General features: G+C 30.2%; 1 long non-coding RNA gene across 1 annotated transcript; it reads left to right on the top strand.

Annotated features, from left to right (window-relative positions):
• Positions 1 to 8,059: 8,059 nt before the first annotated feature.
• On the top strand, positions 8,060 to 15,008 carry LOC147808169 (uncharacterized). The gene is made up of 2 exons (XR_015434750.1): positions 8,060 to 8,198; positions 14,701 to 15,008. It is a non-coding gene; the product is annotated as an uncharacterized LOC147808169 (long non-coding RNA).
• Positions 15,009 to 16,370: the final 1,362 nt, after the last annotated feature.

The following is a 16,370-nucleotide window of genomic DNA, read 5'->3' on the forward strand; positions in this document are numbered from 1 at the left end:
TGATTGTCATTATTTTGATTGCTCTTTTACTTCTGAAGTTACGATTCATTCAGTTTAACCGAACATAAAATCAGTACTTTCATATTTTTGAATATGAATTCTACAAACTTTTACTCACTTTATTTTTTAATTAATTCCACATTCACCCTTTTACTTTCAAAAGGTTGCAGTTACAGTTATAAATGTAGTATCTAGGTATATAGTAAAGTGGCTATGATACTTACAAGACGGGATCACTTACGGACCAGTTTCGCGCTCCCATGTTCCAAAATCGCACTCGTTATTTTCTCTCAGATAATGAGAATGGGTAATTTCACTGACATGGGACTTTTGCAGCCCACTCCAAACTGATCTGACGATGCCGTTCGAAAACCAATTGAAAAACTTAATCGGTTTTTATCGTTTGAGTGGAGATTCTCTTTCCTTCATCAAAATATAAAAAAAATTATATAACATATATCTAGAAATTGAGAATTTGATTGGTGCATTTTTTAAAAAAAGTGTCAAAACACATTCATTAGGAATGATCTCCATGTTCGTAAAAATAATGAAATGTACTTTATTATTCTTTAATATTATACCTTTTTTATTGGCGATTAAAATAGGCTACAGGTGGCTCAGAGTAGAACTCTCTGCCTATGGCAACATTTCGCATCTTTTCACCATTAGCGCGTGGATAGTCATAGGAGAAGGAAGCACGTTAGTTTCTGCCTTGATTTTCAAATATATTAGAAACTTTTAACTTAGGAAACTATGTTGACTTAGGAAACTGTATTAAACATAGTTCTAAGAAAAAACGCCGTAGAAATTTTAGAAAATATTTTAGCATTTATTAACATTTAAATATAAAAAATATTAAGGAAGAGGAAAATATCGTAGAAGATTCTCTTATATAGCTAAGAAGAGAAAGAGAGGGAAAGAAGGAGGGTCAAGACACGGAATCGGTCTTTTCACCTGATGGCAAATTCGAGTATTACGATCGATTAATTTTCTAAACGAAATATGAACGGGGTGTTTTCAATATCAATGTAAACAATAACAATCTCGAGCTCTTGACCAGCTCAATTTCAGGTTAGAAAGTTTGCAACTGCTTATTCTGCGTGACGATATTTTCAAACAGATAATTTTATTTTTTATAAAAGAAATAAATTTATGTAATTTCTGAACTCAAATCGGCTATTTGCAATCGCGATGCTCGAATACGCCATCTGGTGAGATGACCGGTTCCATGTATTGATCCTCCTTCTCCTTTCATCAGTTGTATAGGAATGTTCAACGATATTTTCCCCTTTCTTAATTTTTTTGAATTTAATTGGCAAAAATATTTTTTCAAAATTTCCGCGACTCTTTTCTTAAGAATTATGCTAAATGTAGTTTTCAGATCCATATAGTTTCGTAACTTAAAAGTTTTTAATCTATTTGAAAATCAAAGTAGAAAATAACGTCCTTCCTTCTCCTATGACTCTCCTCACGCTAATGGGGAAAGCATGTAAAGTGTTGTCATAGGTAGAGAGTTCTGCTCCACTCCACCTGTAGCACATTTCGATCGTCAATATTCCATTAGATATTAATGATATTAAGTAATTTTGGTGAGTTTGAAATGAACATTTATTTTAGTTATTTATAGATATATTCTTAAAAAAGATAACACGGTTGCAAGATTTAGAAAAAACTCTCTTTTTTGGCAGTTCTGATTTGGCCTCTTTTTACTTTTTTACTGTTTGTTCTTGTTGCAAGCCGTGCATCATCATACGCTAGTGTTAGCATATTGTTCGAACTGCGAAGTTTGAGTTAGCATACTGTTCGAGTTAGCATATTGTTCGAGCTTCATTTTACAAATTATCATTTAGGTTTAAATTTCGAAGTTGGTATATTGTTAACAAGTTTATAAGTGTCATAAAAAAAAATTTCTTCAAATGTTAAGCTACACAGCAAGAGCCACTTCGAGTTTCAGATTTAGAACTCATCATAAACTCAAATAATAAATTAGGTAGCAAATACTATGTGTACAAAAAATACTACTCAAGAGAGTCTCAAAGTACAATGAAAATATTGTAAGCCAAATGACATCAAAATACACCGGAAAAAGTAACCCGCAATTATGGGCAGTAAAGAGCCTGTAGTGCTGTACCGTGAGTAAAAATTTTGGTACAATTAGTTAGAGTTTAGGCCGAAACAACAAAAAAAAAACATAAAGATCGTATAGTTTTAACAATATTAACATTAGTACACAAAAGAAAAAAAAATAATAAATTAACCTAAATTTGCCAAAAGGTTCGATTCAAAAAAAAGATTTATTTATAAAAAAAATCACTTACCTAAAGCTTTAGAATACACATGCTGAAAAGAAAGTGCTACCCCCCCCCCTTATTTATCTATAACATCTTAAGTAAAATAGAAAAAAGAAAAACCAACATTTAATTGAGAAATGACTCCAATCATTAAGATAAAAAAAAATTATTTATTATAATAGCATGGTTATCAGGATATATTATCAGGATTATAAAATATAATTTTAGGTTTTAAGGTTTTAAAATGCAGGGTAGTTGGCAAGGTTTACAATTTGTTAAATTAAAAGTTCACTAGATGAAAAATGGAAAATAACTGTCCGGTAGCTGCATTCACACTATTACTATTGCAATTATAAAAGAAACGAAATCATACCACGTGCCCCCTGGCACGGACTTGATGGCACTTCCTCATGAAGTTAAATGAACAAGATCTTGATCACCATTTCATCTTCCTTTCATATTAATCTGCATATCAGCTTCTGTGCCGCATGGCACGCGTTTCTTCCAAATTCCACATGGCTTTTTTTTTTCAGCCAAAACCTCGTGGAGCACGACGTCTAACAGGTAGGAGAGCGAGAGAGAGCAAGCTTTTTTGCACACCGCGCACACTTCCTTTTATATACTTTCCAAAAACGCCACCATTGCCAACACCTCAAAACTCACAAACAGAAATAATTTTTCAAAAATAAAATTATTTTAACAAAAATTGAAAGATAATTACAAAATAAAAGTACCTTGCATATGCTGGATTTTCATGTAACAATTATATATCAATTCCTGGAATACATATTGAACAATACAAACAACATAATATAAACAAAAGTGCACATTTTTTATAGCCAAAAAGGCTTGTTCCTCAATCCTGGCAGCTGATTTAACCTCTTCTAAAGTTAAGGGATTTTTTGAAAGGACCCCTCTTAAAATTTGGGGATGAAGATTTGTTTTTAACATATTAATTAGCATTTTTTCCTGTTGGATTTTTGCCATAGCAGGGTCACATCCTAAATCTAATTTTTTAACTTTCTCAAATGCTTGGGCAATAAATCTATCAACAGGAGTATTAATATCATGTTTAAATGCCATAAAGTCAAACAATGCTTGAGAGGGAGAGATTTTCTCCCCAAAAGCTTTCAAAAGAGCTGTTTTTAAATCTTTATATGATTTAACTGATTCTCTAATTTCCTCACTGAGCTCTCTGGCTTCATCGAATAATCGATCTCTTAATGCAAACAATTTGTCACTTTCTGACCAGTTGAACTGAACTGCATAATCCTCCAAACGTGCCAAAAATTCCTTAATTTTCATACCACTGTTCCCACCCCTAAAAATTGGCAATGACATAAGCGATGAAGCAGTTAAAGCCACTGGGATGATAGTGGCAATTACGTTTGGAAGACCAGGCGAGTCAGTATTCTCATCAGAATCCATGATTCAAAACAATAATATAATACAATAAAAACAATATAAATACAATAAAATTAACCTGGCATAACCTGGTCACCCCTCACAAATTGAGTCACCTCTCAATAAAAATACATGTGTATATCAAAGGCTGAAAGTAAATTTTTAAAAAAAGAAAAGTCACGGCACCAATTTTGTACCGTGAGTAAAAATTTTGGTACAATTAGTTAGAGTTTAGGCCGAAACAACAAAAAAAAACATAAAGATCGTATAGTTTTAACAATATTAACATTAGTACACAAAAGAGAAAAAAATAATAAATTAACCTAAATTTGCCAAAAGGTTCGATTCAAAAAAAAGATTTATTTATAAAAAAAAATCACTTACCTAAAGCTTTAGAATACACATGCTGAAAAGAAAATACTACCCCCCCCCTTATTTATCTATAACATCTTAAGTAAAATAGAAAAAAGAAAAACCAACATTTAATTGAGAAATGACTCCAATCATTAAGATAAAATCAGGATATATTATCAGGATTATAAAATATAATTTTAGGTTTTAAGGTTTTAAAATGCAGGGTAGTTGGCAAGGTTTACAATTTGTTAAATTAAAAGTTCACTAGATGAAAAATGGAAAATAACTGTCCGGTAGCTGCATTCACACTATTACTATTGCAATTATAAAAGAAACGAAATCATACCACGTGTCCCCTGGCACGGACTTGATGGCACTTCCTCATGAAGTTAAATGAACAAGATCTTGATCACCATTTCATCTTCCTTTCATATTAATCTGCATATCAGCTTCTGTGCCGCATGGCACGCGTTTCTTCCAAATTCCACATGACTTTTTTTTTTCAGCCAAAACCTCGTGGAGCACGACGTCTAACAGGTAGGAGAGCGAGAGAGAGCAAGCTTTTTTGCACACCGCGCACACTTCCTTTGATATACTTTCCAAAAACGCCACCATTGCCAACACCTCAAAACTCACAAACAGAAATAATTTTTCAAAAATAAAATTATTTTAACAAAAATTGAAAGATAATTACAAAATAAAAATACCTTGCATATGTTGTGAAATAACTTAATCATTTAACTATTTAACCAAATTTAAAAATTTAATTACAAAAACATATCAAATCAGCAGAAGAAAAAAAACTCAAACTGAATAAACTGAAAGTAACCTTAAAAACTTGGATCATTAAAATCCAGTAGTAACTGATGCTGCCACCTGTCTGCTTAAAAGGAAATTAACTGAACAAATGTTTTAAAAAAAACAAACCTGTTCACTATTATTCAAAGAAACAGTTAAATAAATTTTTAAAAAGAAAAAGTTATTAGTCTAAAATTTAAATTAAATTAAATACCTAAAAAAAACTGAACTCTTACAAGTAAAAATAATAAAGTTTACCAAAAATAAAAGAAATTTAAAAAGTTAAAGGTAAATAAAACATGTAGAATTTTTGAATTCTACAGTGCTCCTCCCCAGTGTAGAAAACACCATCCATTTAAAACATTGATAAATAAGTTGAGCAGCTTCCTCAAGAAACTAAAAAAAGCTGTTAATAAAATTTTGATAAGAATATCTGAAAACTAACTGCTTTACCTTTCCAAATTAATATTCTTGGAACAGAGATACCTCTCAAGGAATCTCTAACAGAAATGATTTTATTAAAAGGGAAAAGAGATGAATTTTCAAATGACTTTTCTGAAATGTCGCTACCAGTAATTTAGTTTTTTGAGTACGCTGATGCCCTTATTGATAAAATTATTAAATACAAAAAAATGACATCAGGTGAAAATTATGAATTGTATGAATCGAAAAAGCAACAGTTAAAAGATTAACTTCCGTTAACTTTTAGACGAGTGGTGATCGAAGTGTGCTATGGATGATTGGCTGAATGTAAACAATAACAAGCTTCCTAAAACAGAAAGAAATTAAAAAAACTTCCGATGTACCCCTTCCAAAGTATCTGCATGTTATACTTACAAGGTGGTTTATGAACAGGCTTAATATTCTACGAAGTTTTATTACTGTGATTTCTGTTTAAATTTCGGCTTAGTTTCACCATTCATAAGAGTTTTCTGGAGAGATGTCCGGTTCTATGTCTTTAACCTCTCCCTTCTCTATCTTCCTCTTCTCAGTTGTACAGGAATGCATTACGATATTTTTCCCTTTCTTAATATTTTTCGTATTTACTTGTCAAAAATATTTTTTTAATTTCGTCGATGCTTTTTTTAGAACTATGTTCAATGTAGTTTTCAGTTCCATATAGTTTCTTAAGTTAAATATAATAAATTAAAAAATTTTAATCTACTTGAAAATCAAGACAGAAACTAACATGTTTCCTTCTCCTATGGCTCTTCACGAGGTGAATGGCGAAAGCATGCTAAGTGTTGCCATAGATAAAGAATTCTGCTCTTTGCCCCTTGTATCCCATTTTGAATACCAATAATAATACTAGAGGGTAAGTTTTTCCAAGCTTAGGCATAAAAATCTATTAGATGCAGTAATGACGGAAATCTTATGATGAATTTTAACCCCAGCTTCATCTTCGCTTCGCTTTACACGGCCAACTATCCATAAGTGGGCAAAGCAGAACTCTCTATCTACTGCAACAATTCATATGCTTTCACTTTTAGCGTGTGGACAGCCATAGGAGAAGAAAATACGTTAGTTTCTGTCTAGACTTTCGAATAGATTAAAAAAAACTTTTAAGTTAGAATACTATATAAATCTCAAAACTGCATTTAACATTGTTCTTGAAAAAAGTGTCATGGGAATTTTAGGGAATATTTTTGAGAATTAAATACAAATAACGCTAAAGAAGGGGGAAATATCGTAGTACATTCCCATACAAATGAGAAAATGAGGAGAGGAAGAGTTTGGTATAGACATGGGAAAGAATCTGTCCAAAGAAGACGTATTCGAACGTTGTGGACTTCTTAGAAGTAGAAGAAATTTGGAGCAGGCCCTAAAATTCGAGTCACAAAGCAAACCGCATGCTGGTACTGCATCTTTGATCATCGGCGAAAGAAAAAAAGTACCTGATATGTGATTATTTTTTTTCAAGAAAAAAGGTATGGTCGCTCAATGTCATTTGGAAAAATATGAACCGAATGCAGGGAGTGGGGTCTCTTACGTTATCATTTTCCATGAATAGTATACGCGCAATTCCACGCTCTCCTGGTTACGCAGGGGATTGATCGTAAAGACATGGTTCCCTCTAGAACACCGAAGTCAAGATACTCTGGCTGAGCTCAGTGGGTGGATGACTACTTGGATCAGCCTACATAGGGACCGAGAGTGCACGGTATCGGTCCTCCCTAAACTGTTGTAGCCTAAAGTTATCGCTCACAAGCAGTCGGGCTACCAAAGCAGGTGAGCCATCCTCTCTGGAGAGGATCAAAATTGCAATGACATGTCTCCGGATCATCCTCAGGCATGTTTCCCAGACCGTCGTCAATAGCCCATTGAGCAGATCTACTGCGACGTAAATAATAACTAACCTAACCTAACCAAGGTAGGCAGATATTTTTTTACATCGCACTAGAGCAACGCAATGAGAAACAACCCCGAGGATGACCCAAAGACATGCCATCACAATTTTGCTCCTCCGCTTTGCTAGCACGACAACCTGCGCTCGAAGTCGAGCACTTTACATCAGAACAGTGTAACGAAAACTAATACCTCGCACCCTCTGTCCCTACGCTGGCTGATCAAAGTGGTCACTCATCCACTTACTGAACGCTGCCAATGATGCTTGACTTCGGTGCTCTACTCTGAACCGTGCTTTCATGATCAGTCCACATCAGGACCTAACCTAACTAAGCACTGCTGAAGAAATAGGAGAACCTAATTGGTAATTTGTTTGTTTGTTCATTTACGTCGCACTAGAGCTGCACAATGGGCTATTGGCGACGGACTGGGAAACATCCCTGAGGATGATCCAAAGACATGCCATCACAATTTTGATCCTCTGCAGAGGGGATGGCACCCCCGCTTCGGTAGCCCGACGACCAGTACGCTAAGTCGAGCACTTTACGGTAGCACAGTTTAACGAGGACCAATACCGCACACCCTCGCTTCCTACGCAGACTGATCCAAGTGGTCACCCACCCGCACACTGACCGCAGCCAGTGATGCTTGACTTCGATGATCTGCTGGGAACCGTGCCTTAACGATTAGTTCACTGCGGGACAACCTAATTGGTAAAATATATTTTCTAATAGAAACGGTCCAATCAAGTTTTCAGTTAGTTTTCTCGGTGATACGATGGCTGCAGACAGCTAGAATGCTCAGTTGAAAATATAAATGCTGAATTCATGAGAATTTTGTTGAACAGAAATAGGCATATTAACGTTCCTTATCTTTTAATCAATCAATCAACTGACATCAAAACCAAAGCAAAATAAACAAGAGCAGACAAATAGCAACTGATGCGTTTTAATTTTTCGTCCATTTTCCATTCGTAATTATTCCATCGTAAATTATTTTTAATAGGTATGTCTTAATTGGTAGAATATTTGCTTTAATCTATTATTATTATTCACCTAGAGACTTATTAGTTCTTTACTTAGTTGTACAAAGCGTTTTTGCTGGGTTTTTGAAAACTAATATTTACATTGCATCATTAAAAAGAATCCGATATTTGAAATACAAATGTGAAAGCGTGTCTTAACATAGTATACATGAAGGATAAATTTGAAATATATTCACCTTTATTTTTAACACTTAATGTAATATTAAAAGCTACAAAAACTTTTACGAACTCTCAAACGACTTTGAATAGAAAATTCTGCTAATTCTGAAATAAACTATTGTATCCTAGGTGTTGCATTTGTATCCAATATCATAGAAATCAGCCGCTGCATCAAGTCAAATCAAGCGAATGTAATTTTTACTAAACGGCAGACACTGAGTTATTAAAATGAATGGGTATAAAAAAAAATATTTTAACAATAAATTTATTAAAATAATCTTAGTGTACAATATTTTATTTAATAATAATTTTTATAGATAAATTAATGAATAGAATTTTTAAGACAGAGGTGCACAACCGTTAAAACTTCCAAAAGTTTTTTTTTTTCGTAAAATGAAAAACAATTTTTTACAATTTTGAATTGCTCATTTGAGTCATCACATTTTGAAGCATTTCCCGATAACGTTTTCAACTGTTATTGCTACAAAATTCAGCCTAGTTTTTAATAACCCACTATTTTTAAGGTACTTACATATTAATGCAACCAGGCCGAAATTCGCATAAATTGCCAAATTTGGCGACCCTACTTACAGCAACCCTACGTGTTATACATGGTTTTTCGTAAACAAATTATTTTGCTTACTGGTTAGATTAAATGCCGTGAAATACTTTAACTATGGGTATTTGGGATCTGCCTGCGAGTGAGAAAGATGTTGTTGAATTGTTACAGGGATACGGTTTTCAATCAGTGCTAAAAGCAATAGCCAAAAGATTTCCACCGAAAAAATAATTCTGCAACTTATTCAAATTCGAAACCAGAAGGGTTTAATTGCTATTTTATATTTTAAAACAAAATAATATAAAAAACTGTATTTGTTATGAGAAATAATGCACTATGTGATGTCGAAATAATATGTAATGTAAAAGGCTATTAAAGTATATGCTTATAATTTTGTTTATAAAATACTTTGTTTTATAAAAAAAAATTGATTTCTATTTTTTCTACTTACGCCAAATTTGGCGATTTATGCGAATTTTGGCCTGGTTGTGTTAATACGTAAGTACCATTTTTAATATAAAATTATGATACGCGAATCTGAGCAATTACTTTTTGACACCTTTTATTTTTACCGATTTTATCATAGCTCCCAGTGACATTTCGATTGTTATTTTTGGCATTTATAACTACCAATTTCCATGTTGTTTTGAGAATCACTTAATAGTTATAAATCGCACATTTAATTGATCAGTGCTTTGTTTTTGCTAATTTCATCATAAACCAAGCTATTTATCAATTATTTTTTTGGCAGCTTTTTTTAGGCATTATCTTGTAGTTTTAAAAATTCCATTTTCATTACAACATGCAAATTTTAAATCATGTATTTAAAAATAATTACTTATTTATGCATTTTATTCATGCTAATTTCATCATATAATTTTTTTTTGTTGCAATTATTGTAATGCTTTATCAAGTGGTTTTGTCGATTCTGTTACTTTATTACGACACATAAGATCATCTTTATAAACTACCTGGTTCTTTTTTTTTCTAGTAGAAAAGGTTATTTATCTTATAGCCAGTTATTGTGGCATGTGTAAAAATGTTAACAGACCTTTCCACTAAAGGTTGTAAAGACGACACTGTCATCTTTACTCATCTTGCTATCTAGTTACTGTCAATTAATCAAGGTTTCTAGTTCCAAGAAGGACAGTGAATACTATAGTGAAACATCTTTACAGTACAAAAACAATTTTACTGATTCTATGCCAAATTTTGTGATTGCTTTAACAATTTTTCTTACAGTCCTTCCAATTACTATGGCTATCAAAAGTGAAATTGGTAAAAGATTTGAAATTGGGATCAATGATGACTAATGCCTGCCTTTCATCTTTGGCACTTATTTCTAATTAGAATAATCTATCAACTTTTTGTTTATTTCTGTTTTTATAGACAATTTCACTTCCTCAAAAAGCTAGAAAAACTGCATAATAATTAACTTATCCATATTTGTAAGCAATATTATAATTTTTTCTTTACATTTGCTAAATCTTGAATATATTTTTCCTAGTCCTGGAATATACTATTCATATGAATTATTTTAATTTATATTTACAAATGTGTCAGTCAATGATCCTTTAGATCAGTGTTTCCCAAAGTGCGGTGGGGTACGAGAACTGTTTAGCGGGGGTACGCGTTCTTATGCGAAATATCTTACAAGAAAGGAAAATTTCAAAATTTTTTATTTAAAAGCAAAGCTAGCCATGAAAATTTACGATTACGTATTTTTCTATTGGCTATTTTTTGCAGTTACCAGTTAATAATTAGTGGTGTCAGCAATCAGTTGTGATTTCTAACTTATGAGCAATTTTTTTATAGAAAAAAATGCATAAATTTTTTAATTAGTGGTACGTAACGTTATGAAAAATTTAGAAAGGGTACACCAAAGTCCTAAGTTTGGGAAACACTGCTTTAAATCAGGAGTGTAATTTTTAAAATAATGACATGAATTCAACTTAGATATCAAAAAAATTAATTATATTAAAAATTTCAATTTCCGGTTTATAAGTGTGTAGAGTGATCTCTGAGAACTGATGCGGATAAAGTCAAGAAAAATTAAAAAGCAGGGTCAGCATGATAAAAATAAAAAATTTACTTAAAAAATTATTGATTTATATGATTCACTATGATTTTTTTAAATCATAGATTTATGAAGAAATTATTATTTTTACCATACTGCATTATCTAATATACATATACTTAAAGTTGTGATAGTAAATCACTGATATCAAATCTTATTAATAATAAATGTTTTATTCTTAAAATGAGGAATGGGTTAAAGTAATTAAAAAACAAAATAAGGTTTTTTTTCTGTTCAAGAACTTAAATGTAGATAAGAATGTAATATTTAAATGAAAATATTTCATTATTCTTTTCATATCATTTTCATATTTTTATGTGCTCATTGTATGCAAAATAATTTGCTAGTTTACTATCAGACTCATTTAATTTGATGCATATTTATTTTAATACAAGTAATTTTAAATCTTATTAAATACGTAATTAATAGATACTTGCAATTAAAGAATGGATAAAGACTTGTTCTGCGAAGAATAATTTAATTTAAAAATGTTTTCTGATCTAAATTAATCTACTTTTAATTTGACCAATTGATTCTGTCTTAACAATTCATTAAGGTTTTGAGTTAGATAGAAAAAAGTAACTGACTTCACTTATTCAGTGATTACTTTGTCATAATTAAATATAATATTAACCTTTTTATTATTAGAAAAATTTTAGTTGCAATATTGCTGTCAAATAATATTAAGCATTATTTATACATTTTATTGGAGTTTTTTAAAAAACTGATTGACATAAAAAAAATCCAATGCTCAATATATATATTTTAAAATAAAACACGATTTTAATAAACTCTGATAAAATGATTTTATGTTTTGCTCAGGGCCGCTAAAAGTAAGCACTCCCCTGCTGCTGGTGGCCGACTTGACACTCATTGAAAATTTTAGTCCCATAAAAGAAACTCTCAAATCATTTCATAAAATTTAGTTTCATGGACCACTGCTGAGTTATGCAACATGCTATTTGAGTCGATTTTGTTTATAAAATAAAATAGAATTGAATGGATAGTTTTTGAGGTATTGATGGACTAGGTTAAAATATATTTATTGGTCCATGCTTGAAGTTTAATAATTCATATGTATGGGGCAATTTTGTATTGGTCACTGCAACTTCCCAAATGTTTGAATCATTTGATTAGTTATTAAATATTCTCTGAAATTAGTATATTAAAACTTACTTTTAACTCTTGGGGACCTTCTCAATGCATTTAAAATTCAAAAAAAATATTTATATTGTGAGATGACTATGGCCTCCTGTGATGTTTTTTTTCACAGAACTTGGCAAATAATTTGTCATAGATACATACAAAAAAATCTCATTTTTCTGAATAGTTGAATTTAGTCAATGTTTAATTTTTGTCTTACACAGTCGATTCACAATAACTCTAATATTCTGGGGTGATTGTGAGCCCAATTAAAAAATCCTGAAAATTTCCTGAGTAATATCATTAATGACGCATTTCAAAAAATTAATGTCTTTATAATTTTAAATCATTGATATTTTCACAATGTGAAATTCTATATAAATTATATGCAGCATAATTTAAATTAATAATTATGTATTTAGTTTACTTTTATCTCTAATCACATTTATTATTCTACCAGAAAAAATATTGACAAATGAAAGAGTTGCCAAGTATTAAATTCTAGTTCTAATATTCTAAATAAAATATACAAGAATTTTTATACAAAATGTGATAGATGATTTCTGTAAACTTCTGGACTTTGGATTTCCGGAGCACAATCATCTCTGAATATTCCTTTGATTTGATTTTTTCCACCTATTTTAATTACATATTTTTTCTCCATTAACGTTAATTTCCTAAAACTCTTATTATTTTTTTAAAACTAGATATTTTGTACTTTAAAGTGAAAAAAGTGCCAATTCAATTTCTTCTTTTAAAGTCCTCTCACATCTCACTCAGCATGCCTTGAACAACATCTGTTGAGACTCTGAATAAAAAAGGGATAACTTGTGTCCTTTTGTGAGCATTGTTTGTATACACACACACATATATATGGGTCATTCTCACAAAAACAGTCATTTTCATGTTCCCAGTATATTTTGTTTGTTTTACAACTTACGAAAAAAAAAATTCAGGGAAAGTTTCCTCAGAATGCAAGCTAACAAAAGAATAAAAATAAAATTATCACTTTTTATTTATTTTAGGTAATTTAAATATACCAATATGTCATTCCCTCACTTGTCCCCACTGCTGATTTAAAAAAAGAAAAAAATTGTTTCTGAAATAAAAAAATTTTATTTACAAATTCGCGTTTTTTATTTCAGAATATTGAAATATAGAATTCAGAAAATCAATTATAAATTTAATTTCTGATAAAAATATTAACACAGCACTATTTTAAACTTTGTCCCTAGTGTTTCGCATCATTCTCTCACAACTATGTTCTTATCACCTGCAATCTTCTTAGAATAAAAATATTTTTATAAAAACTTTAGCAGTTAACAACTGGCATCATAGAACAAAATTGCAGTATGTTTCCATCTTCAAATTAAAGAAGCTTTGCTGTGGAATAAATTTGAATGAATCAAACCAGGTAAAATTTTTTACATTCGTCATTCCCTCATGTCATTTTTTTAGAGTAAAATAAAATACAACTTCATCGAGAAAGTGGATAATTATATGTTGTTTTCTTGTATGAATATAATTGTATGTGATTGACTTCAGAAATTAATTAGGCCTAACTGTTATTTTAAAATTTTATTGAATTTGTCATTCCCTCACTAGTGTATAAAGTGAGGGAATGACGCTGAAGTGAGGGAATGATTCAAGATGAGTATATTATAAAAAAAAAAATTTGTTCAATGGTGCCAGCCAATTTTATTTCCCAAACCTGTAAAAACTATTAAATATATAAGACTAAATTATAATAAATATTAGATATACTTAGTATGTTATCATTTTCAAACTTTAGGTAGATGCAACTTAGATAAAAACATGTATTAAAATAAAATATCATTCCCTCACTATTAGTGTCACTCCCTCACTATTAGTGTCACTCCCTCACTTTTTAAATAGTGAAATTAATTAATTTATTCATTAATCAATTTAAAAAATAAATTAATTTATTTATTAAATTAATTATTTAAAAAATTAATTAATTTAAATATTAAGTATAATTTATAGGATATATACTTTCTTTCTAATGCCATTACATATTTATTAATATAAAAAGTTTCAGAGCTTTTTATTAACTTTACTTTTTTGGGATTTTATGAATTGAAAAATGACAGTTTTCGTGAGAATGACCCATATATATATATAGATGTATGTATATAAGTATATTTATATACTATATAGCTAGACAGATAATGGTGCAAAGTATAGGTGTATTACCTTGGTCAATTAATTAACATATGTACATTTTTCTAAACATAAATATACACAGACAGTTAATAATATAAATATGCAGGCATGTTAATGGCACGAATCACCTGAACTGGTTGAAACCAGTTTTACGCTTATCATAATTCATGTAACTCGTTTAAAAAGATATCCTGGGATGATGTGCCCTAATAATCCTTCTTTCATATCCTGGGACAAATCAGAGGCTAAGTCAAAATGCTCTGTGGTTTATAAGTTGTGTAGGTTGCAAAAACTTCATTTTAATGTTTACTGACATAAGCTTCTTTCTCCCTTAATGTAGAATCTTCAGACCTGGATAATTTTCTATGTCTTCTAAAGCTAAATGGTGTTTAGCTGGAGCTACTGGTCTTGCTGTATTTATTATAGGATATGTTCACTTAAAGCAAGAATGGGAAATAGAGAAACTACATTCTGGGGTGATTAAAGATATGGAAAGACAAAAATTAAAAAAATTACAAAAAGAACTCAACTCGAAAGATAGAACTGAAATTTCTATAAATAAGAATTTGTAATTTATTGTGTTAGTACATTGTTGCAGTCATGTATATTAATTTTCTGAAATAAACTATTAGTTGAATATTTACTCTACTTATGAGTGCCTTGTTTATTATATTAGGTAAATGTGTTTCCTTTAGTATAATCAATTTCAATTTAATATTGTCTGGCTAATATTAATTATTTTAATAGAGAACCAATACTAAGCAACTCATAACAATTGGAAATCAATATTTAGGAAATTTAATGGAACAGTTCATTAAAAAAATAATTTTTATAATTTCTAGTCAGTATAATTCCTTCATACCAATATTTAAATAAAATGTACAATTGAGTTCATTTTTTAAATCAAATATTTTTCAGTGGGATTTCAATATTTTCAAAATGGAAACACAGTGAATATACATCATAACATTTGTGTTCAATAGTAACTTTCTGAATGAACTAATAGTAATTAAAATAAAGATATTAGATTGAAAATCCAAATCTCCTGATTATTCAAACCAATTATTTTAAGAACTGCATTAGTATATACAGAAAATGGGATGTTCTTGACACACACAAATCAAAAATGTCAGGACAAAAAGCTTAAAAATAAAGACAACCCAATATTTTTCCTCAGGAAAATCAGAAATTTCATGACAACTCTGATATTATTAAACCTTAAGTTCTATTATCGAAACATACAATAAAATAAAGAATTTGTTTATGTCTGTATAACTGTAAGCCATAAAAATAAGAAATTCAACATGAAGCTAAATTAGTACTATTATAAACAAATTATGAAGTCACATTTTTTATTATATGATTAAATTTTGTCAAAACTTTTAAAGATAGCATCAATGTTTCCAAGCTTTATCGAAAAGTTGTAATCAAAAGATTGTTCTAACATACTTATTTTTTATTGTTCTCAGTTAATGATCGTGATTATTGTATCATAGTCAGACTACATGATCACATTAGTATTTCTAAGGTTAACTGAAACCACATGCACATGTTTATTTTATTTATGGTTATGCTTTTAAAATGTCTTAGAACAAAACTAGAAACAAAAAAATGTTTGTACTAAAAATCATAATTAATGGAGAAACGGTACGAATTTGTTGAGGATAAAAGTTAAAAAACATCAATATTATTACTGATGCCAATGACAATTTCGGTAATGGCTTCTTATTGAAATAAAATAATTAACTTTATACTAAAAAGCATAATTATTGGAGAAATGGTACTAATTCGCTTAAGAGCAAATAAAAAATCTACAAAACTTCTATTAATTTTGGTAATAAAGTACTAATTGAAATTTTAAAAAAAAAACTAAGCTAAGACACTAAAAAGTTTAATATGTACCACATAAACTCTTATATAAAGTATTTCATGAGCTGCATCAGTACTATACAAACCAACAGAATAGGTTTTTACAGCCCCTCATGAGTTGCCTAGAGCAACAACATTATA

The sequence above is a fragment of the Parasteatoda tepidariorum genome, chromosome 6 (genome assembly GCF_982258835.1).
Source record: "Parasteatoda tepidariorum strain Cologne lab strain chromosome 6, Ptep-v5.0, whole genome shotgun sequence".
NCBI classification, from domain to species: domain Eukaryota; kingdom Metazoa; phylum Arthropoda; class Arachnida; order Araneae; family Theridiidae; genus Parasteatoda; species Parasteatoda tepidariorum.